This window comes from Aythya fuligula, chromosome 2 (assembly GCF_009819795.1).
Source record: "Aythya fuligula isolate bAytFul2 chromosome 2, bAytFul2.pri, whole genome shotgun sequence".
Classification (NCBI taxonomy): Eukaryota; Metazoa; Chordata; class Aves; order Anseriformes; family Anatidae; genus Aythya; species Aythya fuligula.
The window spans coordinates 53,244,176-53,261,120 of record NC_045560.1 but is presented as its reverse complement, the minus strand read 5'-3'; the positions used below and the strand labels follow the sequence as shown (position 1 = coordinate 53,261,120).

Here is a 16,945-nt window from a genome sequence, read left to right as displayed (position 1 = left end):
AAGAGCCTGTGGGATAAAGGGATAGAAAGAAAGGTGTATTTCAGCAATCTGATCTCGTAGTTGTACCAGTTAGTAAAACGCATTTCATAATTTTTTCTTTCTTAATGTTCTTCCCTTTTTTTCATAGTTATTACTGAAAGGGGAAGGTTGGTGTGAGTAGGCCTCAGAAAAGGAAGGTTGTTTTGAGAAGTTAGAAAGAAGAAATCTTCTACCGAAAGAGGGATCATATCTTCTTTTAGGAGCTTATACAATGGTGAGTGCACGTTAGACGCTTAACAAATAATGACCCATCCCTGACAGAGCACTCACATTTGTGCTTGGCTTGCTGACGTTAGCACATGCTGCAGCAGACAGTGCTCACATCCTTAAATGAAAGGGGGTGCTCAGACCCTGCACTGAACTGAGGTTATCAGTCACTGCAGGACACGGGCTAGGCATCCGTAATGTAAAGGTGTGTAGGCTCTTTCCGGTGTGTGTCCCGAGGCAGGGAAGGAACATACGGTGTGGTGAGAGGTAATGTCATATTATTGCTAGCATGACTTTGAAAAATATATGATGTTACCTCAGAGAGTAGGTGTGAGAGCCAGTCTGGCAGATGTGACAGTCCTGCTTTCTGGAGCTGACAGCTGGCAGCCCGAAGAGCTTGCTACCAAACCTGTAATTTATTGAAGTACTCGTATTGCGATTTGTGCTGAAGAAAAGGAAGTAGAAGTAGAGATGACAGAGGCAGTAGCACAGCGCTTTAAGGAAAGGAAAAAAAAAAAAAAAAGCCTGGGCAAGTAGGCTTATGTAAAAGCTTCATCTGTTTCAGCGTCTTGTCTCTCCTTGATTAAAAGAGTAGATTTGGCTGCAATAGCCATCCATGCTTTGTAGCCAACCAACTCACTTAACCCAGGCAGAGGACAACATTTGTTCTTCGCCTGGAAGAGTTTTTTTTTGCTGGCCAGGCTGCCAGCATAGTCTTGCTAATCTTAAAATGTGAGACCATTTGTTAACTACAGTGGTGCTGAGCTGGTTGTGGCTTAGTCAAATTTCTGTTCTAAAAAAAGCTTGTGGTCAAACCTCCAAAGTTTCCTGCACCAAAGGTCGCCACAGGTTTCTACTGAAGCGTCCTGTTTTCTCTGTGGCACTGGAGATATGTAAATGTATACGGAATACGGGTTGTGTAATCTCCGTATGTACCAGCAAGTGAACACATCTCAAAATCCAGCCTCGTATAGCTAGAAGGTAGGCGAGCTGGTGTAAGTAAAGCAGAAATAGTAGGAAAAGTACCAGATTCATCTCTCCCAGAGAACGTGTTTCTTCTTTGTTCTGGAGCTCTTGAATTCAAAGAGCTCAGAATGTATCTGGATGCTGCAAATAATCGTGTCATACTTCATTTTCTTAACATCTGTTTCAGAACTATACATGGTGTATAGCAGGAGGAGACACTACCTTGTTGCTTTTCGGGGGCAGAGCACTGAAGTTTTGCAAAAGATACTACTTTCCAGGCCAGGTCATCCTGCGAGGGTGTGAGCAGGTGGTGTTCAGGTGTTCCTATCTTGGCACTTTTGGCTTTCAGAAGTGAGACGAGGAGGTTTGCACCTCGGTGAGTGCAGGTGGTTGTACAGCAGGTCTGCTTGTGGCAGGATGAGCCTCGGATGCATTTCTCCCAAATGTTGGTGCTGTACTCAGATTCTGGGATAACGAGGTACTCACAAAGGTGCCCAGGAGAGCCTGAGGTCAGTGTGTGACCTGGAAAGAAAGACCTAACATCCTTCTGGGTAAGCAGGAGAGCACGGCTCTCTAACACCTTTTCTGCAGATGTGGGGACAAGAATCCTCCCATTGATGGGACAGGGAGTATGCAGTGAGCCTGGTGCTGCTGTTTCCCCATCCTTCATAGCTTGTCCCAATATTTAGCCTGCCCCAAATCCAAAAATGTGGCCAGGAGAATCACCTTCTCCTCCCCAGCCACAGGAAACATATAAGCTGATTCTTTCTCTGTACTTTGTCCTGGGGTTTAATTTCTTTCTTTTCTCGATTCTGTGTTTCCACTGCCTTGTTTTTTCATTGGTCTTGATCATAATCGAGTCATGCTAAAATAATTAATGTGCCAGTTGACTGGAATGGAAAATCAGCTCAGTCCATGCCAAGCTTTGAGAAAGGCACAAGTGCCAAATGAGGGAAGGCTGGGGGGAGAGAGGGGTCCCACTGATGGCATTTTGCCAGGCCGACAACTCTTGGGAGGTTTTCGTAACATCTCTGTCTGCCAAAGCAAGGGGGATTGTCTGTCTCAGCTTGCATTAAAAAGCAAAATATTTCTGCTTTGCAGCTGCAGAACAGCACAGCACCTGTTGCATTCCTATGGCTCTGGAGGCAGAGAGAAATACCTTGAGATTTTGGTCTGGCCCCGGAGCTTATGAGGGAAGTACCACCACATTGGGGGGAGATACGTGCTGATTGATCACCAATTTCTGGGTACTGTAGCAGCACAGCATGCTGTAGGTTTGATGAAACGCTGTTTTTAGGGAACTGAGGCCAAATTCAGCTTCTTTGCAGCCGGTAAGGTCAATGCCATGTGTGCGGGAGGAGGCAAGGGGAGCCGTACTTCAGAGTAAGTCTGAAGTCCATAATAAGGGTGCACTGCCTCGTTTATCACACCGAGAAGAATGAACAGAGCTGACAAAATACTCGTCTAGTTTGCTTGAAGCTGCATCCATTTCTCCAGAAGGGGGAGAGTGGAGTAGTTGGATGCTGGGAGGAACGTGCCTGATGCAGGACTGTCCTTCCTCCCGGACTCGAGCTGAGGCAGGGTGCAGAAAAATCCAGGCATTTAGAAACGGGCTGTCAAATCTGCTCGCGTGTGTTTTTGCAAAGTCCGTCACATCTGACTGTTGGGTGTGCGGCCGAATCGTTCCGTGTTAAGATTTTACTGCTGTTTTCAACAGCGTTCAGTTAATGTGATCAAATGCACAGGGGTGTGAGCTGTGAGCAGCTGGTCCCTGCAGGAAGAGCACACGTGCACATGGCAGGCCTGCCGCTGCCTTCCGAGCCTGAAATTTGGCTCACGGTGTCATGATGTGGCAAAAAAAAAAAAAAAAAAAAAAAAAGAGGGCAGGACCAGTTTAAAGTTTTTTTTTGCTACACTGAATTTGTAGCGTTTTATGCTTGGTTGTGTAAACTGTATGTAACCCCCCTTTTTTTTTTTTAAACCAAAAAAAAAAATCCTTCCATCACTTTCCATTTGGCAAAACCCAGATTTGTTGCTCCTTTTTCTGTAAAGATCAGATGGGTAATGGGAGCTGCACAGCAAACTAATGTATGCTACTTGAGATAGTAAAATGCAGGGCTACAATAGGCCTTTTCTCAGCAGCTGTGAAGCTGTTGTGCGACTACAGTGAATCCATTCAGGCTCCCCCACGCTCGCCGGCAGCACCCAAGGAGAAGGGAGCCGTACGAGCGGAATGAATGTCCAGCAAAACAGCTCCAGGGAGGGACAGGCTGCTGCCCGGCTCCTCGTTTTGGCTTACAGGGTCGTTTTCTGGGGACGTGACGTTTCAGTTTCAGATGAGTTAAGAGGTACCTGTAACTTCGTCCGTGTCACCATGTTACCTGCTAATTCAGCAGGGCTCTCGTGTCTCTTGCAGCAACCCGCCGAGCTGGGGGAGTGCTGTTATCTTCAGCGTGGAGAAAGGGGAAACTGAGGCACAGGAAAACGGGGGTTAAGCGATGATGTGCGTTAGGAGCCAAGCTGTGGTACGTAAAAGGCGCTGGAGAAGCTCAAGTGTCATTTACAGCTATTTCAGCCCTTCAGGAAGCGTCACGTATCACTTGCCCGTAGGTCATGCAGAAAGTCTGGAGGGGAGCTGGGAATCTGCCCCTCCACCAGCAGTATTTGTCTCTGTAACAGAACATTAAAAATGTAAGTGTGTACGTGAGAGGAGGAGGATTTTACACTGATTTCGATCTTAATATAGAGTCCCCAGCCACCCTGTACCTGAATCGGGGAAAAAATGAGAGGCAGAGGCTGGTTGATTCAGTGGGGTGACACTCCGTAAAATAATCCTTCTAACACTTTTTCTTAAATTAAGAATCGTTTCTAGGTGGCATGAGTCATGGGCACATTGTCCTCGTTTCACTTTGAACTTCCAGCCTTCGCTGGATTTGTGTCACAGCTTCAGAGGGCTCCGTCCTCTTCCTGCAAGGCTGCAGCCTTTACTCATCTCGAGTGAGAGGAGGCTCCTTGGAGAAAGCAGAAACACAACATAAGCGAGAAGAAACACGGTGGAGCAGGGCAGCAGGGTAACTTAAACAGGGTATTTTGGGGTTTGTTCGTCGTGTCAGCAGCTCTGGGGAATGGTGAAGTAGGTGCAGCCCCCGTGCAGGTATTGAGGGAAGTCCCCTTCGCCCCTTCTTTGTGCCGTGGGGTTGTTTGCTGGGGGGAGGGAGGGATGAGAAGCCACGAGGCAAGCTTTCCTTTTTGACTTTCTGACCACTGTGGGCAAAGTTGTATTTTCTGAGGTATGCACAACCACAGAGGGCTGTGGATAATGGCTCCACTTCTTAATTAAAAGCAATGGAAAAAATTTTTCAGAGCTGTCTGTCTGTCGTAGCTGAGTGGGAAAAAAAAAGCAAAATTTTGGCTTAAATTCACGTAAGGTGAAACTCTCTGCTTTGTCACATTGTGAAAGTTTGTTGGCTTCAGCAGGGATAGTCACAGGTGTAGCTGTGGGAATGGTTTGCTGAGCTAAAACTGGTGGGGAGAGAACAACTCGGCCGCCTGTGATCCTGAGGGGCCGTGCGAATGCAGGAGCGCGCTCTCCAAGGGAAAGTGAACTCTGCACTGGCTGGCAGCGTCCGCTGCTCGTAGCCGAGGGATTTTTCTGCTGACAGAGCCCGGCTGGGCTTCCAGCTGCTGGCCTGTGTCACTGCAGGTACGGGAGAAGGGCAGATCCGCGGGGCAGGGGGCAGAAGGCACGCTGGTGTGGCACAGCAGCACGCCCGTCACCTCCAGACCCCTTCAGGCCTTTTCTGGCGATGGCGGAGAATGTCAAAATCGCCCGTGTGAGGGACCTGCCGGTTTCTCTTACTCATTTGCTTCGTCGCTCCTCCTCCTCCCTTCCTTCCTCCCTCTCTTCGGCCGGGCTGGGTCGTGTGGTGCAAGCTCTGTGCAGGTTCTCCAGCAAACAGATGCAGGGAGCTGGACGTCTACACAGCATTACTAGCAATAACGTGACCAGTAATAACCTTAATAATAATAAAACTGATGATCGCTCTCCCGTCTAACAGTTTGATACTTTACATAATGACTTTTTTTCTTTTCACAATTTGCATCTCTGGACTTTCTTCCCTTTTCTCCTTCATTATTTTTTGGAGTCTGGTTATATACCACCAGATCATATGTTAAATGAGTACTTTGCAGCGTGCTACCATACAGGTTTTAAAAATAACATGGTTTTGAGTGGTCTTAAATAGCTGGTTGTTTTGTTTTGGGTCTTTGGGTTTTGTTTTTTTGTGTTTGTTTTTTTTGTGTTTTTCTTTTTTTTTTTTTTAAGTACAGCCCACAGAAGAGTACTTCTGCTGTGGGGAGTTATCGCACTTGCTTTAGATAATGAAATATACATTGGAGAAAGGTCAGGGATTTCCCCTGAGCCACCCACCAATCACTTGAAATGACATTTTCATTCTGAGTGTTTCTTGGTTTGTTTTTGTTTAAGATCCTGGAGCCTGGGGAAGAGTTTTAAAGCAAAACATCAGATAAAAAGGCTGCAACATCTCACGTGAGAGAGGGGATAGAAGAAAAGAGACTTACAATAGCATCCTGAAACACTCATATGGTTTGAGGTGAGTGATTGGAGGGTCTTGTCATAAGTTACAGTTAGTTTGTAATTAAGTTACTCATTATTTACCTCAGAATGTCATGATATTTCTGTCTGTGGCAATAAAAACAGCTGAGAGAGCGAAGCAGAGAAATTTAATGGTAAATCCAGAATCAGCAGTCAAAATATATAATGCCCTTATCTTTTTGAAAACGGGCCCCATGAGGTCCAACCCTGCAAACAGGCGATTGTTCTAACATTTGTCAGGGTTGAACCCTGTTTAAATCAATGAGGCTATTCTCCCTGAAAGTTAGGCATGTGCCGAAGTATTTCCAAGTTTGGCATCTATATAACATGGAAACTCTGCAGAAGAAAGCTACTGAATGAAGTACAATGCATAGACAGAAAAATGCATATACAGCTATCTTACTGTTGGTGATAATGTCACGAGCAATCTGATTTTACAGCATTCTTAAGTGATACTTTTGTATTAAAGACATAGCTCTCATTTTCATGTTTAAGCACCTCGCTGGTGCTTACCAAACTTGTTAACAGAGCCTTTAAGTTCACCACCAGCTTGAATAATATGTCCACAAAATAATTGCTTCATCAGTGTAACTTTGCACAAGCTGAGCTAAAAGTATAAAGAAAATAATGTCGCCTTTCATAACTAGAGTTGCAAATTGCACTTGGATGTTTGAGTAGCAGCAGAACTATGAGTTCCCTGACTGAGGCTGAATTGTGTTGTCTTGAGTTATTAACTATCTTTAGTACGGACAATTAACTATGAATTGCGATGAAAAGCCCACCTTTTCCCTCTGGTCTTTGTTGTGTTTTTTTCTTCATTTCTCTCATTAGAAAAGAATGACTTCCGAGTATTTTCTTGATTTTGTTTTTGTTCAGTAAAGAGCAAATGTTGCAGTTGTAAAACCAGACACTGAAATGTTGGCCTAAATGAAAACAGAAAACGAAAAAGAAAAAAAATTAAAATTCAAGTTATTTATTCCCTTCTGCCCCATGAGTGTGCTGAAGAAGACGAAATTGCTGTAAGAAACCCGCAGAGTGAAAAGGACCAACATAACATGGAAGAAGCAGAGGATATAGCTTCACCACTGTGCAGAATATCGAAACCCTTCGGCTTGTGGCATTTGCAGACATTTGTTGCTTACCAGGTTGCAGAAGAGAGGAGAGCACAGCTGGCCCCTGGTGATTGCTCTGTATTTGCTTTGTAGGAATAGAGCTATTAAATTTCTTTTGAAATCAACAGGCTCTCTGCAGGGAGCTAAATATTTCCTTTCTGGTCAGTGGACTAGAGCCATTGCTTGGGAAATTGTACTAGTCCTGTAGGCATTTGTACTGATTTCTCCAAAAAGTTAGGAACTTTTGCAAATCAGTGTAGACAACCCCTTTTTATATGCAGTACTTGCATTAGGGACTGTGAACCCAAACAGAAACACAAGACTCTTTCAGTAGGAGTCTGAGGCAATTTTTGTAGTTGTGAAATGAGGTATTAATGCAAATATATTTGCAGCTGCTGCAGTATGACATTTGGGAGCTGCGGTTCTTACCCTCCACACCTTTCTTTTCCCCTCTCTTCTCCTGTCCCTGCAGCTCAGGTGGGAAAACACTTGCTCTGGAGCTCACCCTTTTTCAGGCACAAGACAGCAATTGTGACCAGCTCAGGTGAGAGAGGGAGGGTGAACCACAGCAGACCGTGTGTGCTATCTCTGAGCCCACCTTGCTTTCTCTCAGTCCCCCTTTCCTAGTGTCAAGCATTCCTTCTTAGCTCTGCTGTGCGCAAGTCACCACACTTTTACTCCTGTCTTTTTCATTCATGTCAGACCAGGATAACACGCGTGATTTGCCTTCTTGCTGCTCTCTGAGGAAGCTCACGTTGGAGTTCAGGGGAAGGTATCTTCACAGCATCTGCGTAGCCTTTATAATCATTCGATCAGCTCTCGGTTGCAGTCACCAAATTGTTGAGTCTTGTTTAGTTTTTGTTGTGTTTGGGAGTGGAGGAGCTTGTTGGCAGGGTATTAAAGAAAGGGAGGTTCTTTGGTGGCAAGAGATGCACTTCAAGATATATTAAATTGTACTGCTACTTCTGCCCTTTCTTGATGCTTGTTTTTAGCATGTGAAGAAATAATGCCCCCATCTGCGTGCCCAGAGAAGGTCCTGTGATGCGTGCCAGGGAGTTACGTGGGTGCAGAGCAGGCGGAGGGGCTGACTTTCTCCTGCCTTGTACTTTTCACTGGGACCAAATATGGGGGACTGAGCCTGCCCAAATTAAACACATGCCTGTTTTGTTTTGCCTTTCTTTGCTCTTCTTTCAGCTGTCAGTGTGCCATGTTCAGATGGCTGTGATCAGTCGCAAATTGTCCCCCGTCCATGCTCCTCGGCTCTCCTAAACCATTAGTTTAGTGGAGCTCTTTAACAAAGATGGCACCGGTTCGATATTTTTTTTCCCTAGCTAATGGAAAAAGAGGTTGTTTGTTTGTTTGTTTGTGTTTTTCCCCTCAAGTCAGCTGCATTTGTTCCCAAAGCAACTTGTGTTAAGTGGAAATGAGGCTTTGATAATATGTGTGCTTGCTGGAGACTTGCTTAGATTTTTTTCCCCTGTATATGGATCTTTTCAATGGGGCGCCTCTATTGTGCAGCAGAAAGAAAGTGCACGGGCTGCCAGGCACATAATGGAATTGTTCATTTGTTTATGTAAGTGTGTGTAAGCCTTTGTGAAGAGGAGGTGCTGGGGACAGAGAATGGAGACCTTCACTGCGGGGAGCTGCGAGTGTCGTGGCACAGCCCCGGGCCCCTGTTCAGTGGGACACGGCCACGTCTGTGAGGCTGCTGGTGCACGCGTTGTGTTCAGCACTGCTGAGCATCACCTGGGATTTTCGCTTCTCAGCCTGTCACACAAAAAGGGGGGAAGCCGACGCAGCCGTTGACTGTGCTGGCTCTAAACCACATAAGGCAAAATATTCAGAAGCTGTCGTACTCCCAACGCTTTCCTTTAAGCCATGTGCACGAACGGGTGATGCAAATATGAAACATGCCAATACTGGGCTTCCTCACTGTGAGGCTCTTTATTATAAAGGATGCATGGTTTAAGTCAGTTTAGCATGGATTAGATAAGAGCTTGAACCAGGCCTTGGCTCCAGGCCCACCAGCAGCTTTGCGAAAGGCGGTGGTTCAGGCAGTTCCTAGTAGAGCCTGATTTTAGTCCGTAAATTGGGAGTCACCACAAGTTTTAAACCGAGGCTTTTAAACAAGTTCTTGACTTCTTTTTCCTCGCCCACCGCTCTTCTCCAGCTGACTGTGGAAGTGCACAAGCCATTGGGGCCAGGACACAGCAGCGCAGGGAGCGGAGAGGGGCCTCTGTGGTGATCGCTGTTACACAGCCACGTGCTTTTTGTCCACAGCAGTTTTTCTGATTTAGGCCTTCCCTTCTGGAAGCACAGTTGGAGGTGTTGGAGGTGGGACCATGAAGCTTCCCAGGAACCTAGTGTCAATCGGTCTGGTGCTGAGCAAACCAGGCCGCAGTGTCTGGGTCCCCAGCCCTCACAGCCCTCTCTTGTGAGGGCTATTACCACAGCTTAATTACAGATACTAAAAAAATATGAAAAAAAAAAGAAAAGAAAAAACACATTGTAACAAATAAATTCATAAAGCCTAAACTTCTCTTTACTTTCTAGATCCAGGACTCTATTCTTATCCATCCCCTGCTCCTTTGCCCTTGGACATGACATTTTAGGACTTTCCAGTCTCTGGCTGCACAGTTACTGGAGAGATGTTTGGTTACGTGTTATTTTACACATCTGTTAGATATGTCAGAGTCGAGTCCTGCACCCAGAGACTTCTTGTGGATTTGCAGCACTCCCTGCGGGACTCTGAATCCATAAACCAATGAATGGCTTATGAGGATACAAAAATGTGGTCTTTCAACCTACTGCATATATTCCTGCTACAGTCATCTTTGTGTTTGGCAGAGAAAAGCTGGTATGTGAAAGACAAGAAGCACTGGTGAATTGGGAAGCATTATGGTATGGCAGTTAATTTGCTCCCTCCTAAGAGCTTCGTCTTTCTGGTTGGCAGTAAGAAAATAGTTTTCATGGTGATTCAAGTGCCTCAGAGAGAGGCTGCCTAAACAGCTGATGTTGCATATTGCAAGCGTAGCTTTAGCGTTGCGGCACTGTGGGGAGATGCTGAGTACCTGTAGCAGCACTGAGAGCTGAAGCAAAGCTGAGGCTTTGCATTTTGGACCAGAGAATCTGTAACTGCAGCCTGTAGAGGAAACGTGTTAGAATTTGGGTGTCTTTCAATTGAACAGTGTTTCCTCTGCTAACCTCACTGATCAGACTTCTGCATTTCTTCTCCTCTGTTTGCTAGTTCTGCAAGTGCATAAAGCTTTGAGAAACTGTTTGGCTGCTTAGCCGGTTGTTTTTGGAGGCACGTTGCCTCCTGTTGTGGTGATGCCTAGCGGAGTGACTGCTTGCCATCTCAGGAGGGGAATCCTACGGGTCGTGGTGGCAGTACGTGTCATCCGATGCTCGGGACCCTCCTGCTAATCTCCTCTTAAAAAAACATTGGTAGAGGGTTAGAGGCAGCCGGGTGAGACAGCACTGAGGAGCTGGAATGGGAGGATTTGCAAGACTGCAAAAACTGTTTCCCCTTGCCAGATGGCTCAGCAGCTGGAGCCCATGTGGGAGCGTCCTGCTGCCGAGCAGGGGTCTCTGTGCTGCGGTGCAGGGGAGCCATGGACGTGAGGTGAAGATGTCCCACCCCACGGGCCAGGAGTCCTTCGGCAGCCAGCTGCCCTCTCCTCGCCGGCTCTGTTACGTGCCCACAGCATGGTTGCAGCGGGCAGGGTGCTGCAGCTGCTTTGTTTGAAATGATAATATTTTCTGCTGTTACTGGGGAATGCTGCAGTATTTTTTGTAATTACGGGCTGCAGGCCAGTAATGTACAATAACATTTTGCTCTTCCTGTCCGGTTGCTACTGTAGGCATTCATTCCAACTTGGGCTGCGTTTGCAGTACATGGTATTTTTTTCTAGCCTCTGCTCATTATCTATTGTGGATATTTTTAGATTATTCATTTCTACCCACGTCTGTCCATACAAATCTATCTCAGAAAGCACTTCAGAGAGTGACAGTCTCCATTGAACAAGCAATTGTTGTGGCTTTCACAGAATTACGTTCTTGTGAAAGTATGAGGCAAGAATGAGATGAAAATGAAGATGAATATTGCTTTGTAAGTTTAAAAACGGTTATGGCTTTAAAAATATTTGAGGCAGAGTTGAGGCTAGCCTTCCTCTGACTGATCACAGGCATATTTAGCATTAAAGACCTGGTCTGCACCGAGCTGTAGGTGGCTGAAACCTCTGGGACGGCAGAATGTGTGAGACATCCACCATTGTTGGAGCCTGTAATGATTCTCCACAGCTTGGGTTTTAAGTATTTTTCTTATTTCCAGAGGAAAGTAATCGTAACTTGGAACACAGTTAGTGGCATTCATGCCAGCGATTGTTTATTAAGGTTGTCATGGTCTGGAGATGAAATTTTTGTGAAAGGGAAATTAAAGTCCTAGACATCAGAGTTCACAGCTAGCCAGCCTGCACGCAGCTTGTTTCTGGAAGGTAGAGGTTGAGTCCAAGAAGAGGAGAAGAAGGCAAAGCACGAAGGAGACAATTAATTTGTTTTCGGGTAAATTTGGAATAAAATAGTGTGTGTTATACAGAAAGGATTGTGCTATTTTTCATGTGTAATTTTAGTGTCCTTGTGCTGTGCTGACTCACCAAACTACTTCAGTTTCAGTCTGCATTTGGTTTAAATTACCTTAGAGGCCTGCATTTGCATGCTGCTCTGTAAAGTGCTCCTCGTCTGCAGTCCAGATCGCTTTTTTTCTTTCTTTCTTTTTTTTTTTTTCTTCAGCATTTCAACTGACTTGCCTTTTTTCGTTCTCCAGGTCTCTGCTTTACTAGCATTTGCAGCCAATCGCTGTGTGCCTGCTTGGGCCCTGTGATAGGCGAGAAACATGTTGCAGTAACAGATAGAACAAGGAGTGAATCACTGCTTTCTGCCTTTCAATTAGATTACCTAAATCACTACGCAGAAGCATTCCTTTTTGGATGATATAGCAGCACGATTATCTCACTGCCTTGACGGAGCAGTGCTGGAAGTGAATATAATTCTTCTCCTATTACATCTTTAATGAGCTACAATTAAAAATAGTGTGTTGGCGTGCCAGTGTAGATGCGTTATTCACAGAACTTTATTGAAGCCACTTCGGATGGTATATTTGGTTGACATCATGTTTTTCTGAAAACCTTAAGAATTAAGCAGCAGAAAAATCTGTTTTGCTAGCTGCAAGCTAATTGGACAGTAAAATACGTCAACTAAAAAGCTACAAGGTCTGCACTTAGTCTTTCAGGGCAAATCTTGTACTCTATAGTAATTTTAAAAAAAAAATCTCCCAATACAACAGGTTTCTACAGAGCTCCAGCTGGGTCCTAGGTCTCTTGACACCTGTGGCAGTAAGTCTGAGTCACAGATAGCACAAAGCTGTGAATCCTAATACTCTCAGTATTCAAAAGCTCACCTACGTAGGAGTTTAATTTCGAGTGCTTCTTTTAGCTCTATTTTTTTTTCATCCCCAAAAACTAACAAAATTTAAGAGTCATTCTTAGAATTTTGCAGAGAAAATTTTCTCAGCACTTGTGGCTTTGTGAAGGATTGACATCACTTAGGGATTAGAAAATAGTGCTGTCAATTTTAGCTTGACGGCATTCCATTCTGTGCTCCAAAAACCTGATGAATAACAATGGATGAGTCAAAGATTTCTTGGAATTTTCGCTTTTTTTTTTCCCTTGTGCAATTCCATTGCCATTTTTAGCATGGAGGGCAGTTCTCCAAAGTATGTCTGTGTGCTTGAACTGTGATTTCTTGAAAATTCAGAAGGAAATCGACCTGAGGGTCAGACAACAAAAAAAGGTTGTATGTTTCTATGTATTTTGGTAACGTTATGTGAGCTAGATTGAGGAATTCACAAGAAAAGGCAGGATGTGTTTGCTGGAAAGTTGTTACATCCCTGCTTGAGCAGCGTGGCTATCTGCCTATCATGCTGCTTCATTATGTTGTGATGAGATTTTGCTTAATGATTTTACATGTCTTGTCAGCTGTGGTCAGGGAAGTTGCCTGACAAAACAAATTATCTATGGATTTGGGAGACTTTAATTCAATTTTTTGCTGCACTGCAAGTCCCCTGTATGATCTTGGACAAACTTCTTGAACTGTATAGTTCATGGTCATTAAGTGCTAAGAACTGAGAACTGTGTAGACACTACTGATTCAAGTTAGGCAATGTTGTCAGCTGATCATGGCAAAATCATTGGGATTGGGGTGAATTAAATTATTAACTCTGCATATTTGTTTTTCAAACCGCAGAAGTGGCCTGTATCAGGAATATTCTGACATACCAGGATGAATGGGTGAAGTACGAAGCCTTCAGAAGAATTAAGTTTCTGAAAAGAAATCAAAGGGGAAAACAGGTTAAAATGATAGGAAAGGGAGGATCCATAGGATTTTCTCCTTTACAATAGATAGCTTGTATTTTACTCAAAAATTGGCAAAAAAAAAAAAAAAAAAAAAGTGTCCCCTTAAGAGCTGCTGTGTCAAATTTGAAGAATGATTTGAATTCAGTCATTAAAGTGTGAAATGGAAGGATTTTAGTTCTGCTTTAAATTATGCATCTCAAATTAACCTTAGCTGCAGAGTCTCTGCTGCCGCCCCCGTAATGACACATTATTGGTACTAATGGCTTCTTTGTGACTCGAGATACAAACAGACGTTCTAGACAGAAACATTCATGCTCCCAACTAAATAAGATGCAAGGCGTGCATTTCCACCTTGGTTTTCTAGTGCCCAAGCCCTGCTCTCCTGGTGGCTGGTGCTCACGGGCTCTTCTTCCCAGTTTCTAGGCTCTGCTCCTCGTCCTGGCAGTCGCGGGCAGCTGAGTAAAAACCTTCTTCTCAAGCTTGGAAGAGCAGGAGAGCCATAAATTTGCAATGAGCGTGGAGCCCAGCCAGAAACCAAGTGTTGTAGAGAAACAGGACAAAGCCTGGAATGTGGGCATGGGATGCGGAGGGAGCTTCTAGCAGGTGATCATCCTGGGAGGAAAAGGACCCAAAATTGTGAGGGAAACAGGGAAGAGAAGCCAGGATTTAAGAAGGAAGTTGCTAAATAAGGGAGGGGTGAGATTAATAGATAATACAAACAGCAGTGGTTTGTTAACCCTTTGTGTGCCCTGCTGACATGACAAGGAACCATATTTTTGGAGCTCTGTTCATGTCAGTTTCTCTAAGGCTCGCTGGCTTCATGTGAAGAACTCCACCTGTACCTGAAATTTCACCCACAGGTTTTACAGCTTCCAGTGTGCTGCTGCTGCCTCTCCCACCAGGAATCATAGTTACTACCTGCACAGAGCTACTGGGTGGGCAACTGGAACAAGTGAGAGTGGCCGAGCCAGGGGAGCTGCCTACAGAACACGTACGGAGTTGTACGTGGTGATGAAAGAGGAGTGACTTGGCAAGACAGGCCCAAAATTTAGAGCCTAGCTTTAGACTGTCCCAAGGATAATCATTAGTTGGTGGGTTTGATCCATTACGGATGTACCTGCCCTGGCTGCATGATGCTGCGTGACTGACCATGGGGTCAGCTCTCAGCACAGAGTGCTGGGGAGTGATCATACAGTATTCTGGATCCAAGGTGGGGTTGCATTTAACTACGTAAAGTCAAATACAAGTAAGTATTCAAATGCCTCCTTTGCATTTCTCAAAGGAAACATGTTCCTGAACTGGGACCCATGATTTTTTTTTAAAAAATGGGAATGCTAATATGTCACATTTCCTAATGTATAAGAGATATTTGTATGAATATTTGAAACACCAAATAGCATTGCCACAGTAATAAAACAGAAAGTGTTTTGTCATTTTTCTTTTCTGTACGTTTTTGTTTATTGATGAATTTATTGATTTCATCCATTACTTTAGAGTAGGTATCCTAAACATTATTGCAAATTATAAAGGCTCTGCTTTACATTAATAAGCTCTTAAGAGTGCTGATGGAGTGAAAAGAAGTCAGAATTCAATAGCAAAGGCCTGAATAATACCTAGTATTTTGCATTGAATACGCTTGTAAAATATTAGTACCTTTGTTTGTCCTAATTGCTAATTCAAAAAATACTCATTTGCTATTCATTATGAATGGCCTAGTAGCACATGCCTTTATTTTCCATCTTTTCCAATAACCTACCTCAGATTTTCCATTCTATTTGTAGTGACCTTAAGCTGGCTGGAGACAGTGGGAATATATTATGTGAGTGGGAGAGAAGAACTTCACTGTTAAAGAGATAGCAGACCTTCTGAAACCATGAGTGAAAAAAACACAAAAGTTTGAAATGGAGATCTTAACAGCACAACCAGATGTAATCCAAGTGATCTGAAGCAGAAACTGTATTATATTTCACACACATGCACACACAAAGAATCTTTTTCATATTTCTAAGCTCAAATTTCTTCTGACTTTTCTGATTTTCCTTATGGTTTACTTTTAATTCATTAACCTCTTTTCCCATTTTTTTTCTTACCTTCAGAAGTAACGTGGTTTATGAATATGCTAGAATGTAAATATGAACACTATAAAATTGTTAGGCCGCTGTTGTCATAATGCTTTTTAGGGCCATGTTTCTCTGTTTTCCAGCTATGATGAACAGTTTGTCATGACACTTGAATTAGTGTCATGTGTTTTGTTTGGTGCTATTGTTCTAGCCGTGCTTGAAATATGTATTTTCTTTTGGATGCAATAGTATGATGACTGGGGATAAATGATATTTAATCTGTTGAGTTATGTTATCTTCCAAGTGTTTGTGACATGTCACATCTGATGGCATATGCGACCTTCTTCTCCATCTCTGCTTGGCCGTGTAATCTGTGCTTAGTTGTCGCTTTTACACATTATTAACATCACAGGAGCTGTAACTGATGACGAAAAGGAACATAAAATACAATGTGTGCCCAGGATGCATTTACATTTTGCCTTTTATTGTTTGCTTTGGATGTGGTTTGGGCTGGATGGTGTGTTAATTTTTATTTATTTATTTATTTTAAGCTGTGTGTCTTTTCTTCTCCATTGAACAATGGGAGTGTAGCAGTGCTGTCAACCAAGGCCTCTCCGTTCATCCACATAATAGCAATAAAAGCCTCTTACGTAGTGTTTTTCTAATACTTTGCAAATAGGAGCTTATCCTTCGCAGTGCCAAGCAACTCTTCTGCATGTGTGCTGACCCCGAGCAGCGCTTTGTTCGCAGCAGGAGTCAGCCCTGCGTGTGCGTATCTGGTGCTGTTGGCAGCCTCCCTTGTGAGGTGGAGTTGTGTTTTTGGAGGCACCTTCCCCTGCCTGCCGGATACAGTCATTGCCAAATCTTTGCTGGTGAGAAAGAGTTGTTCTGCCTGTAGATGTGGCCGCTCACTGGTCTAGGTTTTAGCTCTGGTTCTAGGGAGAAGTTACCTCTCTGGGCTTGCTTCAAGGTGCCATCCCTCAAAGTGAGCTTTGGAAATTGTCTGCTGCACAGAGGGATGTAGAATAGCTGTCTCAATGTGAGAAGTGCTCTATGAAATTGTTCCACTTACTGTTGCTACTTGTAACACCTACAATGACTATAAGTGAAGGATATTGGAGGGAAAAATCATATTACTTCAGTTAGTTTACTCTGTGCATATTTGACAGCACTCTGCGTATAGTCAGTTACATAATTTCCTGGGATAGTCAGGTTTCTCTTTATTTGTGTGGCTCTTTCTCTCAGCAATAAGGGAAAGAAAATATATTAAGGATCAGAAAATGCGGCTGTAAAGCCAGGAAAAATTGTCAGCAGCCTCAAGAAGAGACCTAAGTATGTGGAGCTGCTCTTGACTCATCTTCCAAAAGCAACTCAATTCCCGAATAACAGCGCCCTTTCAGGCTTCATTTCGAGATGGTATGGTTGTACTTGCCTAGCCAAAAAGGTTGTACAAACCTAGCCAAAAAGATGAGCAAATGCTCGTCTGAGATACCAGTGTTTTACGAGGTGTGTTTTTGCCACATTATCCTGCTT

At 44.0% G+C, this 16,945-nt stretch overlaps 1 protein-coding gene across 3 annotated transcripts in view; it reads left to right on the top strand.

Moving 5' to 3' along the window:
- The window catches only part of ATXN1 (ataxin 1), a 179,926-nt gene that overhangs the window by 47,077 nt on the left and 115,904 nt on the right, over window positions 1-16,945 (top strand). For 2 of the 3 annotated variants that reach the window (XM_032181770.1, XM_032181772.1), the window contains exon 2: window positions 5,699-5,825. The gene's annotated coding sequence lies outside the window, so the exon portion shown is untranslated. Of the gene's footprint in view, window positions 1-3,442; window positions 3,561-5,698; window positions 5,826-16,945 lie in introns of those variants that run through there. The other variant, XM_032181771.1, reaches the window with a different exon arrangement.